This window comes from Monodelphis domestica, chromosome 1 (assembly GCF_027887165.1).
Source record: "Monodelphis domestica isolate mMonDom1 chromosome 1, mMonDom1.pri, whole genome shotgun sequence".
NCBI classification, from domain to species: domain Eukaryota; kingdom Metazoa; phylum Chordata; class Mammalia; order Didelphimorphia; family Didelphidae; genus Monodelphis; species Monodelphis domestica.
Window position 1 is genome coordinate 107698149 of NC_077227.1, and position 16883 is coordinate 107715031.

Here is a 16883-nt window from a genome sequence, read left to right on the forward strand (position 1 = left end):
GATGACAGATGTACTCCATCTCCATACACAGCAGTGGCAACATGTTGATCACTGCTTCCAGAAATAACAAACACAGTTGTGACACATGGAGGCGTTACTGATTATAATGAAACAGTTTCCATTGCACTTTTCAACTGCCTGCCTTTGCCCCAGGAAGGAGCCAAGGTTTGTCCTTAGCATCCTCTTCCTGGACCATTCAGTGTCCTCTGCCAATCTGACCTGTCTCTCTTCCCTCTATCTAAGTCTGTGGCCCTCTTGGCACTACTGAGTCAGTAAGGAGTGCAACAGGTCCTGTGATCCCAACAGACAATGTCACAGAATAGGGGTGATAGGTGTATACACTGACACCAAAAAAAGACTGAGTAAGGTTAGGGAGACAGTTAAAGCAGATAAGCAGTTTAATTTTTGAAGTTTCTGAACTATGAGGAATGCTCTCTTTTGATCCTTGTATTCCTAGGCCCCATGAGTCTTTAGCACATGTGGGTCTGTGTGGGAATAACACCTAACCTTATTTCTTTGGGTTATTAAGGCATTCATGCTACCTCTGAGGATTCAGAAGTTTTCATCTCAGCTTGTAATTTTTACAGTTCTTGTTCTCAACCTATCTTCCCAGCTACCCCTTTGGTCAAGCTTTTCAATTTCATGCCTTATTCTCATTGGTTTTACCTTGCTCTTGAGTTCTACTCACTGAATTCACACTAAAGGAGCACGTGATATAATGATATAAGCACTGGCTTATTTGTCAGGCCCTTGAGTTTTAGTCCTTTTTCTGTCATTAGGTAACTGTATGACCTTGGAAAAGTCATTGGATTTGTCTGGACCCTAATTTTTTCATCCGTAAAATTAGGATATTGAAGAAAATTATTTTTAAGTTACTTTTCTGTTCTGCTCTATGAATTTATATTTCCTAAGACATTCTTTTTGAATTAAGTTGTATTTCAATCCTTATAATACATCTTGTAGAGAAATAGATTAATTTACACTAAGGTGCAGGTGACTCCTAGCTCAACTTGTTACCCTTCTCAGGAGTGCAGTATTTACATTTTAATGGATGAATGCAAAGGCATATATCTATAATGGCGAAATTTCAGCCACCTATGATATATTAGCCTGTAGGGAAAATATTTAAGAAGGGACCTTCCCTATTTCCCTCTTCTTTCCTTTATTCCTTCTGTTATGAAATATGAATTGTTTCTTTTCATTTTCTTTTTTAAATAGGATCATAGATATGAAGCTGAAAGAAAAGTATAGATCAGAATCTCTAACACCTTCAATTTTCAAGTAAGGAATCTGAGACTCAGAGCCTTACCCAAAGTCACTCAGCTAATGAATAGTATTAACCAGGACTGGAATTCAGATCATCTGACTCCAAAGTCAACATTCTCCTACACTATACCCTGTCTTTGTTCCCTCTTCTAGTGCTTTCTTTGCTGAGGTGAGACATAATGAACATCTATTGTTCTTAGCAATTAGACTTGTCATATAGAATATTTTCACTTGAATCAAAAGCAGTTGGGGCCTGTGTATCCTTGAGTGGCTGGGGTAGCAATGACAAAAGCCTATTATTATCCATATATATATATATATATATATATATATATATATATATATATATATTCTAACAACTATCTAAGACAAGAGGAGACCCTAATTGTGAAGTCAACATTACATGAATGGCCTGGTGCTAGCATCAACTCCAAGTGCTATAAAAAGCTAAAGTAATTTGTTCTTCCCCCAATTCCCTATGGCAATGATGGCAAACCTTTTAGAGATGGAATGCCAGGCCCTACCCCACAGACACCGAGTGCCAGCATACTCTTCCCCACCTCCCCCCTTACCCCACACAGGAAAGGGAGAAAGCACTTCCATTGGACTGCTGGGTGGAGGGGTAAATGAAGTGGGGAATGTTCTCAGCAAGTTAGAGAGGGGGAGATGAGTAGCCTAAGCACTCTACCCCACTCTAGCTCTGCTACCTATGAGCCACCCCCCATTCCTCATTAAGACCTGTGCTCTCCCATTGGGCTGCTGGGAAGAGGGGCAGATGATGTGGAAAAATGTCATCAAGCATAGAGAGAAAGGGGAGCAGCTCTGCCAGAGTCCCTCTGACTTTCTAGTAATGAACTAGGAGGAGGGAAGGACAACTGAGTGCTCACAGAAAGCACTCTGTGTGCCATCTTTGGCACCCATGTAGCATGGTTGTGGAGTTTGACAGAGGTGTACAAGACTTGATTAGAGGATGGCAGTCAAGTCTGAGAAAGTCCCTCAGGAAGAAACCATTCCTCTATCCACTCATCACCCATGCCAGTGCCTCAACAACCAAGTCTTTGCTAGTTACAGCTCTGACAAGCAATGATTCAACTCAAAATTGTTTCACACTATCCAGTTGAAAGTGGTGAAAACATTTAGAGAGGTTAGAATTAATTATTCCAATTGAAATTGCTTCAATATAGTATGGAAAATGCATCTTGAAATCTTTATTGACTATAAGTGACTAGAATTTTGAGTTTATTTCTCCTCTGAATGACACCTGCTCCCACCATGGAAGATAAAACAAACAACTGCTCACACCAGGTTGTCTCAGGGCAAGGAACTATTTAAACAGAGAAGTGAGGTACTGTCTTCTACAAGTAATTGATGATATCTCTTGTAATGCTTTGCATGATCTGGGTATTACCCTAATTCATTTTCTATTCAAAGTAGAGGCAAATTTTATCGAAGTGGGGAATTGGTGGGGGAAGCGATCTTTCTTTTTCCTACAAGACAACTTAAAGAAAGAAAAAATAATACGGCAGCAACTGAACTAATTGCATGATGATTCCCTTTTTATAGTCTATTAAAAGCATAAGGGCCAAGCCATAACTAGCAAGTTGTGTACCTAGGGAAAATGGCATAAAACATCCTCAAGAGAACAGAAGAGAAATGGCAATCTAGGGTCCAATAAGTCCACTTCTAGAAGGCTTCCCTGGGGAGGCCACCATGGGATAGTGCCACACTATTGAACTCACCTAAAGTATTGGCTGCCATGTGGAGGAACTGCCATCTGGGTAGATCTTATTTTATATAGTTATTTTCCATAATGAGGTGCTATGTTCGGTTGTTCCTACTGAAGAGTAACAAATACTGTCAGCACCCTCTAAATTTTCCCACCATGGGGCAAAGCTCAGGTCACCCTGCCCTGGCTTTGCCAATTCTGTTGATGCTGATAAATGTATGTGTGTCTTTAATCAATTGTCTTTGAATTATTTATATAAGAATCAGAGAATGAGAAGGGACCTTAGATATATCATCCAGTACAACAGTCAGAGAAGGAAACTGGGCTCGGAAAAAGAAGGAATTTGCTCAAGGACATTAAGCAAGTTAGGGGCAGAACCAGATATGCCTTTTGGAAGTCATTCTCTCCTGACATCGTGTAGTGCTCTTCCCACTATGCCATGCTTCCTTCTAAAGAGAAATCCAGTGTTTTAGAACTGAAGAAAATGTATATTTCAAAAATTAATTAATTCTGACCATGATCTCAGCACTGAGTAAACTGTTCAGACACATGTTAGGTAGGATACAAAGCGAGGCCAAAAGGAAGCTGAAAAATGTGGGGTGAGTAATATATCAGGAAGGGGAGGCATTATATTTGTTAAAATAGTATCTCAAAAGTATCCCAAATAAGTGTTATTTTTATTCTTCATGAGCATCGTGGAAGCATAGAATGGTGATATCATTTATCTAGTACAGGTCAAGAAACACCATGGCTCATTTTGTGAAGAGAAGAGAAAAGGACAGTTTGACCTGAATAATAGAGATTCTTTATCTATAAAGCCCAGATACTCAGATCCTCATTGTGGGACTCACCCCTTAAGTACAGTAAAGTGCTCATGCCTTTGCCAAAAATAAAGTATTATTATATACATGTACATTCTGATATCTGTCCAAAAGTAGGGGGAACCCTGATAGTGTGGCCAAGGTGATGGGCCTTCCCTGTAGACCACTCTGCTCCTGCTTTAGTAACTGTGGCTTGAGAAGAGTGTTTCCCAGTCAAAGGGCAGTCCCATATTTCTTAGGGACTCCCGCAGTAGCATTACTGTCTGGAAAATGACAAGAGAGAGGATTTACTGTTTTAAAGGGCTCTCAATAAGTCATTGGTTTCAGTGGAAAAGTGTTCCCCTAATTTATCGAGGAAGAGATCAATCATTAGAAAATACATTCCCACACATTAAAGTGAGTCATTGGACTCCTGCCCAACTCATCCCATTGACCTGGAGGGTCTGTGTGAAGGTAACCCAGGACAGTTCTTTTGCCATTGTTTTTCAGCTTGAGGTCTCAGAGAAATATTAGTGGCCCTGCAGTAGAATTGAGAGAGTTATATTATCAAAACCTGCTGTTGACATCTCTGATCCCACTATCCTACCTTACAAACCAGGAAAATAAGGATCAAGAATTGACTTGCCCCAAAGTTGCAGTCTTAATAATAGAAATAGGACTAGAATCTAGCTTTTTGACACAGAGCAAGGCTCCTAAAACTACATTGTGAGAGAGATGATGAATATAGATACATGGAGAGATAGATAAAAGCATATATCAAGCACATACTCCATGCTAAGCCTTGGGAATACAAATACAAACAAAAAAGTTGGACCTTCTAAGTAAACCCTTGCCCTATAAATGAAGAAATGAAATTAACATTCTAATGAGGATAGATGACACAGAATAAAGCTGAAGTTGGGGGACCATACTGGTTATTGGAGGAGAAAGCTGAGGAGTCATCTAGAAGACATGGGCTAAATGGAATTTGGAGTGAGGATGGAGAGCCTAGGATGGGGCTTTCTTTAAAGGGATGTTCCAAAAATGAACTCACCAGTCAAAGGGGGAGCAGGCATCAGATCCCCTCGAACAATGAACTTTGCAACTCTTGTTCTCACCTCAGAATGTCCAGAAAGATTAGTGGTATTGGGATTTTTGGTGGGCAGGAAGAGGTGACATCATGGAAGAAAAGATAGATACAGGCAAAAAAAATGGGCATTTGAAGGGAAGGAAGAACAAATTGTAAGGGGTATGTGGGACCAGCTACTAAATACTCCCTAGAAAGTAGAATTAAGAGACAGTGAGAAGGCAAGCTAATGGCTTTTAATATAATTGAACAAAGAGAGAACCAGAGGGTAGTTGGTGGTATAGTGAAGAGAGCACTGTGCCTGAAGCCACAAAAACTTGAATTCAAATCCTGCCTGCGTCATTTACTAGCTGTGAGGTCTTGGGCAAGCCATTTATTAAATGACTCAGTTTCTTCATTTGTAAAATGAGAATAATAATAACACCTGTCTCCCAGGTTTGTTGTAGAGATTGAATAAGATAATAACTGTAAAGTGCTTAACAGAGTCTGTCATATATTATGGGCTATACAAATATTAGCTATTATTATTAGAAAGATGAAAAGAAAACTTAAAAGTCAAGAAGGAGGAGGTTTGTCATGGTGGAAAAAGCATTGAATTTGGTCATTTGATTTGGTTGGTTTCTAGTCTGTGCCACTTATCTGTGTGGTGGTAGATGAGTCACTTACTCTCTCTGGCCCTCAGTGTGCCCATCTGTAAAAAAGAAGCAAAATAATTTATAAAACACACAAATTCCCTTCTAAATCTAAATTTATAGTTTGGGAAGGATATTGCAATGGGGGGGGGGTGGCAGTGCCAGGAAGAACAGGAAGTTATCAACAATAGATACTTGAGGAATGATGAATCCAAATGTTTTCTGCTTATCTGCTTAGTGTGATTTACTGGTTTACAGTTTTTAGACTTGGACCGTGGATCTAGGTACTCCTATTTGAAAGCACTTTGTAAAGTGCTAGGCTTGGCAACTCTTAGCCTTTATCTTCTCCTCACTCTGTCTACTCCCACTTCACTTAGGAAGAGACCCCTCCCACAATAGTCAAATGCCTCTCTCTGGCTGTCTTTTGTTCCCATGGCCTAGATCCTGTGCCAGTCTTAATTTCAAACTGTTCCAGGATTCTCAGAGACAATAGTTTCTCTTCCCGGGAAATTTATGGCAGTGAGACAATCTCTAGTCACCTTTGAAACTGGAAAGCACTGCTGTGTTATTCTGACCCAGGTTCCCTTTTACCACCCCTGGCATTGCCAAACACAACCTCCTGGAACTTATAGGTCCTATTAGTGAGTCTTATTCACTCTAAGGGAAGGCAATAAGATACATGATTTTTAGAAATTATAACTATTAACATTAAAAGGTTTCCGAAGTGCTTTGAGTATCTTATTTCATTTGATCCTCACAACAACCCTAGAATAATAGATGCTATTATAATCCCCATTATTATTATTGTTGTTGTTGTCAAGTCATTTTTCAGCTGTTTTTCAGTCTTACTCTTTGTGACCCCATTTGGAGTTTTCTTGGTAAAGATATTGGAGTGTGTTGCCATTACCTTCTCTAGCTTATTTTTACAGATGAGGAACTGAGGTAAACAGGGTTAAGTGATTTGTCCGAGGTCATACAACTAGGAAGTGTTGGAGGTCCGTTTTGAACTCAGGAAGATGAGTTTTCCTGCCTTCAGGCTTGGCACTCTATCCACTAGACAGCCTATCTGCCCCAAATCCCCATTTTACAAATGGGGTGACTTAGGCCCAAAAAGGACAAGTGACTTTTCTAAATGTCACATAGCTAGTGAGTATGTTTGAGCCAGGATTTGAACTCAGGTCTTCCCGACTCCAAGTCTAACATCCTACCAACCATACTCCTAAGCTACTTTATTCAAGTCTCTCTATAAGGTCTTACTTTAAGGCAGTGGTTCTCAACCTTTCTAATGCCATGACCCCACAATACAGTTCCTCATGTTGCGGTGACACCAAACCAAAAAATTACTTTGGTAGCTACTTCAAAACTGTAATTTTGCTACAGTTATGATTCGGAATATAAGTACCTGATATGAATGCATTATGTATTCTCATTGCTACAAATCAAACATAATTTAAACATAGTAATTAATCACAAAAACAATATTTAATTATATGTTGAGAAAATATTAATCCAGAAAGAGGCAGCCTGAGCGCTGGGGCGGGAGGTAAGTCCTGACTGGGGAGGGGGTCCGCTGACACTGCCTTCTTCTTCCTGTCGTCTCCCTCCAGCTCTAGCTGAGGCTTCACTTTGCTGGGGTTACTCGGCTCCATTATCCACTCCAGGACTCATTCTTAACCCCTCTCGAGCCAGCGCCTGGGTGCTCTCTCTGGTCTCTGTTTGAGTCCAGTCTCCAAGCAACAGGGTAAATTCATCAATAGGGGGAGGGCTGCTGATAGATAATTAATATTAGTACAATGTGTGGGCAGCAGGATCCCCGTTCTTTCCAAGAGCTTGCTGTAAAGTAGCTCAATTTCTCAGCAGCTAAAGCTATAGGAAATATGTATTTTATATGTCACGACCTACAGGTTGAGAACCACTGCTATAGGGTGAGCCAAAAGTTGAATTCACCAAATTCACCAAAATTCACCAAAACCAGTTCTCACAACCTTTACTTGATTGAAGTATGAACTGATAGCAGCTCAAAGCAAGTACCTCTCAAATGTGAGAATGGGGAGAAATTAAGCTAAATGAATGAATCTTAATGATGCCATTAAGTGGGGAAAGTTTGGACACTGATACCTTCCTTGCCATGACTGTGTACATACCTGATAAATAGCAAATCCACTTTTTGGTTGCTGAGGGCACCTTTTCTCATGTTGATTGAATAATCCTACCCATTATTTTGGAATTCCTTCTCCTTTCCTCTCCCCAACTTATGTCTTTCAGTTCCTCCCATGATACTTCCTCCAAGAAGTCACTTTTGATTCATTTGATTCCATTTAAACCACTTCCCTGCTTGAGCTTCTACTGACACATGCATATAGCATCTACTCAAATTATGTCCCTAATAATTGCCTTTCTAGTCATCTCTCTTCTTAAATCCCCAAGTCAGTTTATGATATGCACAGGAATTGCTTTCCTGGGGTGGGGACAGTGGGGGCAGAGGTTCTCCATAAGAATCAAATGTATCATCTGGTGACTCCCTTATTAAAAGGAATGATTGGCTTTGTTGTATATACCATTAGCTCAGGGGAACTGTAGAATGGAAAACAGCTTCAAAATCTCCCATCAAAGGGTTGAGGCATTATGCTTAGAGGACTATATTTTCCTGAGGGCCTTGTTGTCCCCTCCTTTTGAATAACTCTTCCTCATGTCTCCCCTACCCCCAGTTCTACAACTCAAACATTTCTTTTGATTTGTACAATACTGATTATTTCAAAGTCCTTATATCTATGAGCCATAACCTCTTGGCACTAGGTATCAATGACCTCAAAAAAATCCTTCTCTCTCTACCATAGAGTTTTGTGTTTTTTTGCATTTGGAAATATTTAGTTTTAAAAAGTTTTTGCTAACTTTTCATTAGGAATTTTCCTCTAGCAGTCTTTGAAGAGTTTCCTCACTAGAAGCAGGCACATTTTACCCTTGAATCATATAACAACTTATATTCTTAGGCATATACCAAATTCTAATGTGTGTTTTATTATCAGCTTGCATGTTATTTCTATTTCTACATAGAAAACTCCTTAAGGATCCTGATCTTATCTCAATCATAAAGTAATCCATAGAGGAACCCATAAAATTGGTTCTTAATAAATACTTGCAGAAAGAACAAAGGAAGAAAAGTGGGTACAAAACAAATGGAGAAAGTGAAATAAGGAGAAAAATAAGAAAGAAAGGAGGGATCAAGAAAGACTTCTTGTATTGTCCAAGAGACACAAAGAGCACAGTTATGAATATTCTTCTACAAGTCTTTTTCCTTATTATCTCTTTGGGGGTACAAACCCAGCAGTGCTATGGCTGGATCAAAGGGCAGGCAATCTTTTAGTGCCCTTTGGGCATAGTTCCAAATTGACATTCAGAATGGTAATTGGAAAATGAGGGGATGCCCTCCGATTGGGGAATGGCTAAACAAACTGTGGTATATGTTGGTGATGGAATACTATTGTACTCAAAGGAATAATGAATTGGAAGAATTCCATGTGAACTGGAACAACCTCCAGGAACTGATACAGAGTGAGAGGAGCAGAACCAGGAGAACATTATACACTGAGACAGATACACTGTGGTATAATCAAATGTAATGGACTTCTCTACTATTAGCAATGCAGTGATCCAGGACAATTTGGAGGGACATATGAGAAAGATCACTATCCACATCCATAGGAAGAACTGTGGGAGCAGAAACACAGGAGAAAAAAACTGACTGATGACATGGGTCGAGGGGGATATGATTGGGGATGTAGATTCTAATTGATCACCCTAGAGCAAATATCAATAACATGGAAATAGGTCTTGATCAATGACACATGTAAAAATCTGTGGAATTGCATGGCAGCTACAGGAGAGGGGTGGGGGGGAAGGGAAGGAAAGAATATGATTCTTGTAACTATGGGAAAATATTGTAAAATAAATAATTAAATAAAATTTTAAAAAATTTCAAATTTAAATTAAAAAAAGAAAGACTTCTTGTAGAAGGTGGTATTTTCATTGGGACATTAAGGTTGCCAGGAGGCAGAAATGAGAAGGGTGAGCATTACAGGCATGAGAGATAGCAGTGAAAATGCCTAGAGTCCAGGGATGGAATGTTTTGCTTGAGGAACAGGAAGGAGGCCAATGTGACTGGATTACAGAGGAAATGATTTGGAGAGGTGTTTCTTTCAGACTCCTGCTTCATAACAATATTTACTGATCAGAGTTCTAAAGTCTTTCAAAGTTGATTTTCTTTATAAGGTTATCATTGTATGAAATCTTCTTATAGGAGAACAACTTGAGAATAATTGAAAATCAATTAATGTTGGATGGTGGGGAAAGCTTCAGAACAGGAGGTGAGACCTGGACCCCTGTTTTCTCTCTTTGAATAACTAGTTTTATGATCTTGGGTAAGGCATTTCTCATCTCTGGTTATCAGTTCTCACTTTTGTAGAATACAAGGTTTTAGACTCCAGGATCCCTTCTTATATTAAAAAAAAATCCATATTTTCTAACTCTTGCTGATGTCCAGAGAAGTGAAATCAATTGATTAAGGCCAGTAAAGAACAAAGTACTGCCTCAAACCTAGCTCTGACTCCAAATCTAGTGCTCTTTCCATTAGATCACATTAGAATTTCCTTCAATCCAAATCATTATTTATTAAGTACTCACTTCCAACTAAGATCCTATAGATTGTTAGTTTTCTCTTCTAGGCCTAGGGCCAAGGAGAAGACTTATTACATTTCTACTTTTCAAGATGGAAATAGGAAGGATAGATGGCCTATTGCTGAAGAATGAGGTTGGGTCACTCAAGTCTGAGTAGATCATTTGATGGTAGCTGTAACAGCCAGCTCTTCCCAGCGGATTGTCTTTGGAGCGCCAAGACTCCTTTACTTAATCATTTCTCCCTCTTTTCTCCTCTTCCTCTTCCCCTCCCCCAATCCCAGGCATCTTCCCTGCATTAGCTACTTATTGCCATTCTGCCCTCATTCCTATCTTTCCTTGCCAATCTATTCCAATCTTTGTCACAATGTGTGACAAATAACTACTTAAAAGGAGCCCATTCTGAGAGATTTACATTTAAATAGCGATCAGAGAGTTTTGTTAGATCCATAAATTTCTCTTGGTGGAATTCTAGGTAATGAGGAGAGGAAGGTGAAAGAGCTGGACTTTGGAAAGTTCTGGCCTTGGACTCAACAGATGATGGAATTACTTTTCTTTGGATATTGGTTAAACACATGTTCTTCTGACTTTAGAAGTCTCATGAGGGAAGAGGCACAAGTTGGAGACCAGGGAAGCAGAAGTGAAAAGGAAGAGAGAATATGAAAATGGAAGCTGAATCTAAGTCCATGCCAGTGCTACAACTCCCTGGTCAAATAGTGGCACGAATTTTCTCTTCTTCCTCTATATTATCACCTTTGTTCCTGAAAGGAAGCAATGTTTCTACAAAATTCCCATAGCTTTTATTCCAAGCTTTTATTATTCATCTGATGGAGAAGTTTCTCATGACCTTTCTATTCCTTCACTTGCTGTGCTATACCAATAAGCGTACATAGAATCAAGAGATAGTAGTAGTAGTCTCTCAGTAACCGAGGATGACGACTGTCTTTGTGCATTTTCATCTATGATAGATGAGTGTGCACAAAGACACTTGTGCGTGGAGATTTAAGTGGAAAAGTCAATGCACAGAGACAGTCCCACTCTCTCGGCATTGGAAGCCTGGGTCCAGTGGCACCAAAAATCGTTATACCTGGAGACTTCCTCAGCTGCTTTGGATGGCTGTGTTGTCCTTTGTGCTCCAACATGCCCTAAGCACTCCACAGTGCTTTGCTGCGTCGCCATCTCAGACACTGGAATCCTGTAGTTGGCCACTATATGAGTTGATTTGTCCATTCCCTTCTTCCATTGTCCAGACTGATATCCTCCAGACTCTGGAAGCATAGGAAGTAGTATTCTAGAGAAATGGATAGTGAAAGTGCCTGATGCTTGATTTAATTCCTTGTTAGTTTCCTTGCATTGTTTTAAATAAATGTTCTTTGTGTAAGGTAGCTAGGTGGCATAGTGGATTGTGCATTGGATCAGGTATCAGGAAGACCTGATTTGATGTCCAGCAGAAAACACTTATTATGTGACTCTGGGCAAGTCACTTGGCATCTGTCTCAATTTCATCATCTACAAAATGAGGATCATGGTAGCACCTCTAGGGTTTTTATAAGGAACAAATGAGATGATGTTTATAAGTGCTTTGCAAAGCTTAAAGTGCTATAAGTACTAGTGATAATGATTATTAAATTGCTACTTTTACTATGAAGTCAATGTTCTATTTGAGATTCATTGAGAAGTTTTAGGAGAAATAAGTCTTAAGTTCTATACTGAGATGAATAATTACCCCATTAAATGTCAACAACCTGGAAGTAGCTAATCCTAGATACTGAATCTACAGAAGTAACAATAAGGAAGTAGGGATAAAAATTAAAATAAAGTATTGATCTCTTCAGTGGTAAAATTGATAGACCTCTGAACCAAGTGTCAGGAAGCCTAGATTCTTGTGTAGGTTCTTTTACATTTTATGTATCTGGGCCTCTAACTAGCTCTATGTCACTCCAACTCTTGCCAGTTCTCAATTTCCTTTTGCATAATGGGGGAGGGAATGGCTTAGCAGTCTCTGATCCTTTTAAATAAATATTTTGTTATCTATTGCCTTTTATTTTTTTTTTGGAAAAGGTATTTTATAATCTTTCCGGTACCCTCTACCCCCACCCCAAGAGGTAATTCCCAACATTACCTGCCCTTAAGTCCAGGAGGGCAGCCTGACCAAGAAGATGCCTCTGCTTTCCATAAAGGGTGCTCCTTGACTAGATGTCTGCCTGGGAGTGATGGGCAGCCTAACCAAGAGCTGAATCATCGAAAACTAGTTATTGTGTGGGGTTGGGGGTGGGAGGTAGCACTGAGTAAAGGGATAAAATTTAAAAAATAAGATAGGGGAGAGAGTGTTACTCTTTTCCATTGAACAAAGAGCATTGTTTAGGACTCAGCGTTCTTTCTCTGCCTTCCTAAGACCAGAATCAGAAGGTCAGCCACATGTACATGTCAAGATATTTTGGGCAGTAATGATTCCACTTTCTTGCTATTCATATCTGTTTTCTTTTATTACAGGCACTAAGGCTTTGTGAGCTGGTTTCCTGTGATGTCTCTTCAGTACAATGCAAGGTTCTGTAGTTTGCTATTCGTAATCTAACTCTGGCAAATGTCTTGGGGAAAATGGGAAGCAAAAGGAAAATGCGTCTGAGTCAGGTATTATTTTTATCTGGATCATGTTGAATAAGAGTACTTCAATGCATATGGCACAGCTTTTGGAACATTTAATATATGGTGCCCTATAAATGCACAACACCCATATCAAATCAATTGCTTCCTATTTCATGGGCATTTCTGGGCTTGGGACATAGTTCTTCTAAAGTCTCCATTTTGGGTTCTGACTCCAGCCTCCAAGGTGGTATAATTGGGGAAAAGTTTTTTTAAAGAACTCTAAATGAAGGGACACAAGTGAAGATTACAACTTACTTTGTCAGTCAACTAACAGCATTTATTAAAAACTTGGATTGAAAGCAAGGCTTTTGATTATATGGACTTAGTTTATGATGATCTCTCAAGGACACAGATGGTGAGATGTGTGTGTGTGTATGTGTGTATTTGTATTCCAGAAAGTGCCTAGAATAAGGCAGAGTATATGATTGATATTAACAATAATTAATAGTAATGATAATAACACTTCAAGATTTAGAAAATTTAGAAAATGGCAACTCATTTAATCCTCACAACAAATCTATGGGGTAAAATTATTTTTATTTTACAGATAAAGAAATTGAGGCCGGCAGAAGTTAAGTGACTTGCCCAGGGTCACATGGTAGTAAGTGTCCAAAGCAGGATTTGGACTTGGATCTTCCTGTTTCCAGGCATACATTGCACCACTTAGAGATCCCTCATACTAATACCCCTATAATAATAGAGAGGTCAAATGATATAGCAGATAGAGAGCTGACCTCAAAGCCAAGAAGACTTGAGTTCCATAGAGTGTTCTGCCTCTGAAACATATAGGCAGTCTCACTCATTCAGTATTCTAGGCAGTTCTGCAACAGTACGATGAAATTACTGACCTTCATTTGTAGTGGAAGCTTCTCATAGGGAACTTATTCACTATGCTATCAAATTCAAAGATTCAATCCCTATCCCTGTCTTATTAGTAACAAAAACAATAATAATAATAACTGACATTTCTATACTGTTTTCAGATTTGAAAAGTGCTTTACATCCATTATAGTATTTGAGGCACATATGAAAATTCAATTTCCTAAGTGGCAGTGTCTTGTTCAAATTTACCCTGCCTAATAAATGGCGAAGCTATGACTCAAACCTAGATCTCATGGCCTCAAGTTCCATCTTCTTTCTCCTACAACCCCTCAGATTTCTATAGCACTTTTGAATTGCAAAGCTTTCACATACACCATTTGTTTATAACATAGATGATATGAATGCTATTATCCCTATTTTATAGAAGGGGAGGGAGCTTAGAGAGGTTTATCAGATTTTCATGGGATTACAGAGCCCAGGTGAGAAACCAAGATTAATGAATTTGAGCTCTTCCAGAGTATAATGGTCCAATGCTTCAAGACAAGATAGCATCACAAGACAGAGTCCTTCGTTAATTCAAAGGCAGAATTTCATTGGTGTGTGTACTCTATCTACTTCTACAGCTCCTAACCATTCTACCCATTAGTGGAATGTTTAAAGAATTCATGGGATCCTGGTTTGAAGGAACAATGGATGTTTTACCTGTAGAAGAGAAGATTTAGGAGGCCGCAGGGTAGTTGTCTTCATGTATTTGCAGGAATGTCAAGTGGAAAAGGGATTAGACTCATTTTGCATCCCCTCAGTGAGCAGAACTAGGAGCCACTAAAAACTATAAAGGAATACAGGGAAGGCTTGATGTCAGGCACAACTTTCTAAGCATTAGAGTTATCCCAAGAGGGTAGAGACAGCTTCAGAAAGCATTAGAGATCTTTTAGCTCAAGATCTTTGGGAAAAGTCTAAATGACTTCATACCAGAAATGTTGTAGAGGGGATTTTTATTTAAATGAGGGGTCCTTCTCATTCTGGAGCAAGGTTCTGGAAGAGTAGAGAACTATATCCATTAGCCTGAGAACTCCTTGAAGACAGGAATTGTTTGTTTGTTTGTTTTGGCCTTTCTCCTTAGCCTTAGTACTTTAGCACAGTGCCTGGAAAATAGTTTGATATTTAATAAATGCTTACTGTCTTTACTTCCTCATTTTACTCGACTCCCTCTAAGATTCCAGGAGGTGAAGAAACTTGATCTAATTCACTTGGGCAGTAAGGAACAGAACCAAGATTTGAAAAGGTCTTCTGTAATGCTCTTCTCTTTTGATTATGCCATGATAAGGTATTAAGCCTGACCCTGCATCCCCTTGAAATACATCACTATGGTATCATCATTCTCATTCTCATCCTCACTATCAAAAATCACTTGGTTATCAGTTCTGTGTTAATGAAACTATTAGGTAGACTTCTCCTGCCGGATGTAGTCCTGGACTGGCCCACTACAGAATAGTGTTACAAATAAAAACTGGTCTGGAAGCTTGGCACCAGTTTTTAGCATTTATTGGTAGAGAGAGAGCTTCATAGAGGTAGAGAGAGGTCTCAGACTTTCTAACTCAAGGTAAGATCAGGTCAAAGATTTCAACTCAGCTAGGGGGCCCCATCATGCTTCACTGTTACTTGCCAAGAGCCAGCCTGAGGAGTCAGTCTTCATTCACTTCAAGAACGAAAGTAAAGAGATCACTCTCCTTCCCAAACTCACCTTTTAAACTCCTTAGCTCCTCCCTCCATGGCAATTTACATGTTGATGACCACACTGATGCCAGGGAATGCCAGGGGATGCCAGGGGATGCTTGGGTCAGATCCTTAGACGTGACATCACTCTGTGACATTCATGTTTTGTAGTTGGGGTGCTGTGGGATGGAGGAATTTTATTATCCTGAAAGTACAAAGTTTAAAATCTTTTAAAGTAATTTTAGGAAAAGTCAATCACCAACACCCTAGACCAGGGAAGAAGATATTCTGGAGAAGATGCTATAAGGATGCTTGCAGAAATCAAACATTGCATCAGGAGATCTGAAGTAAATTTTTGAATATAGCAAACTGAACTGAGGGGCAGGGTTTTGTGCCTGTCATTTATCCTGATTGTAAACCCATGCCCAAGTGGTATTCCCTATAAGCTGCTTTTTGTCAACGCACCCACCTGTCAATCCTTTTTCTTTCTCTCTTCCTCTTTTATTTACAAAATTGTTGTAACTCCCTTCATGGAATGTACAATATCTTTGCTGTTTTTAATACTCTGTAGTGAGAAAATCCTACATGTATAGACTCCATTTATGGAATTGCCCACTGGGGAGACTGACACGTTAATCTCCTGGAGAACCAAGAATGGGAAGAGTTAACATACCGGTTTCCCAAAGAATCAGAGGGTGGGATTGTGCGAAGTAAAATACCTCCATCACACAGTACCCCATCAATGAGAGTCATGGGTGTCACAGAGTAACATCACATCTAAGGACCTGTCCCTGGCGTCCTCTGGTGACAGCATCAATGTGCCATTCAACACAGAGGGAAGAGCTAGTGAAGTTTTAAAAGACGAGTTCACACATGGAGGGATTCTGGAGCTGGGGTGAAATCTAGAACCTTTTCTGACCTTAAGTTAGAAAGGCTGAGACTTCTCTCTCTCCCTCCCTCCCTCCCTCTCTCTCTCTCTCTCTCTCTCTCTCTCTCTCTCTCTCTCTCTCTCTCTCTCTCTCTCTCTCTCTCTCTCCCTCTCTCTCTCCATCCGTCTTTCTCTTCCTCCCTCCCTCGCTCTGTCTCTCTCTGTGTGTCTCTGTATCTGTATCTGTCTGTCTGTTTGTCTGTCTGTCTCTTTATTTATAACAACAGTAGGTGTTCAGTTGCTCAATAATTACTCTCTGGATTGAATTTATTTGCACTGAATTGATCTGTATTGAACTTAAATGAAATGAATTGAAACAAACTGAATGAATTGAATTGAGTGTGGAAAGAGAGCAGAGATATTAAAAAAAGAGAAAATAAAACCCTGACTTCCAGAACATCATAGTCGAACTAGTGACAAACAAAAAACAAGAATACTTTTGGAAGTAATATCTGAACCAATAAAAAAAATACTGTAAACATTGACAAGATTCAAGGCTCTAGATTGTTGTTTTCTAGGTGTTTTGCAACTGTAACAACCAACCCAAGCCTCTCTTCTTCTGGGGAGGGGGTGAAAGGGGGGGCATAGA

The 16883-nt window shown here is 39.5% G+C and overlaps 1 long non-coding RNA gene across 2 annotated transcripts in view; it reads left to right on the top strand.

Annotated features, from left to right (window-relative positions):
• Positions 1 to 16883, top strand: part of LOC103095208 (uncharacterized) — a 101407-nt gene that overhangs the window by 63636 nt on the left and 20888 nt on the right. For both annotated transcript variants that reach the window (XR_008913310.1, XR_008913309.1), the window contains exon 2: positions 12676 to 12813. This is a non-coding gene — a long non-coding RNA (uncharacterized LOC103095208). The remainder of the gene's footprint in view (positions 1 to 12675; positions 12814 to 16883) is intronic.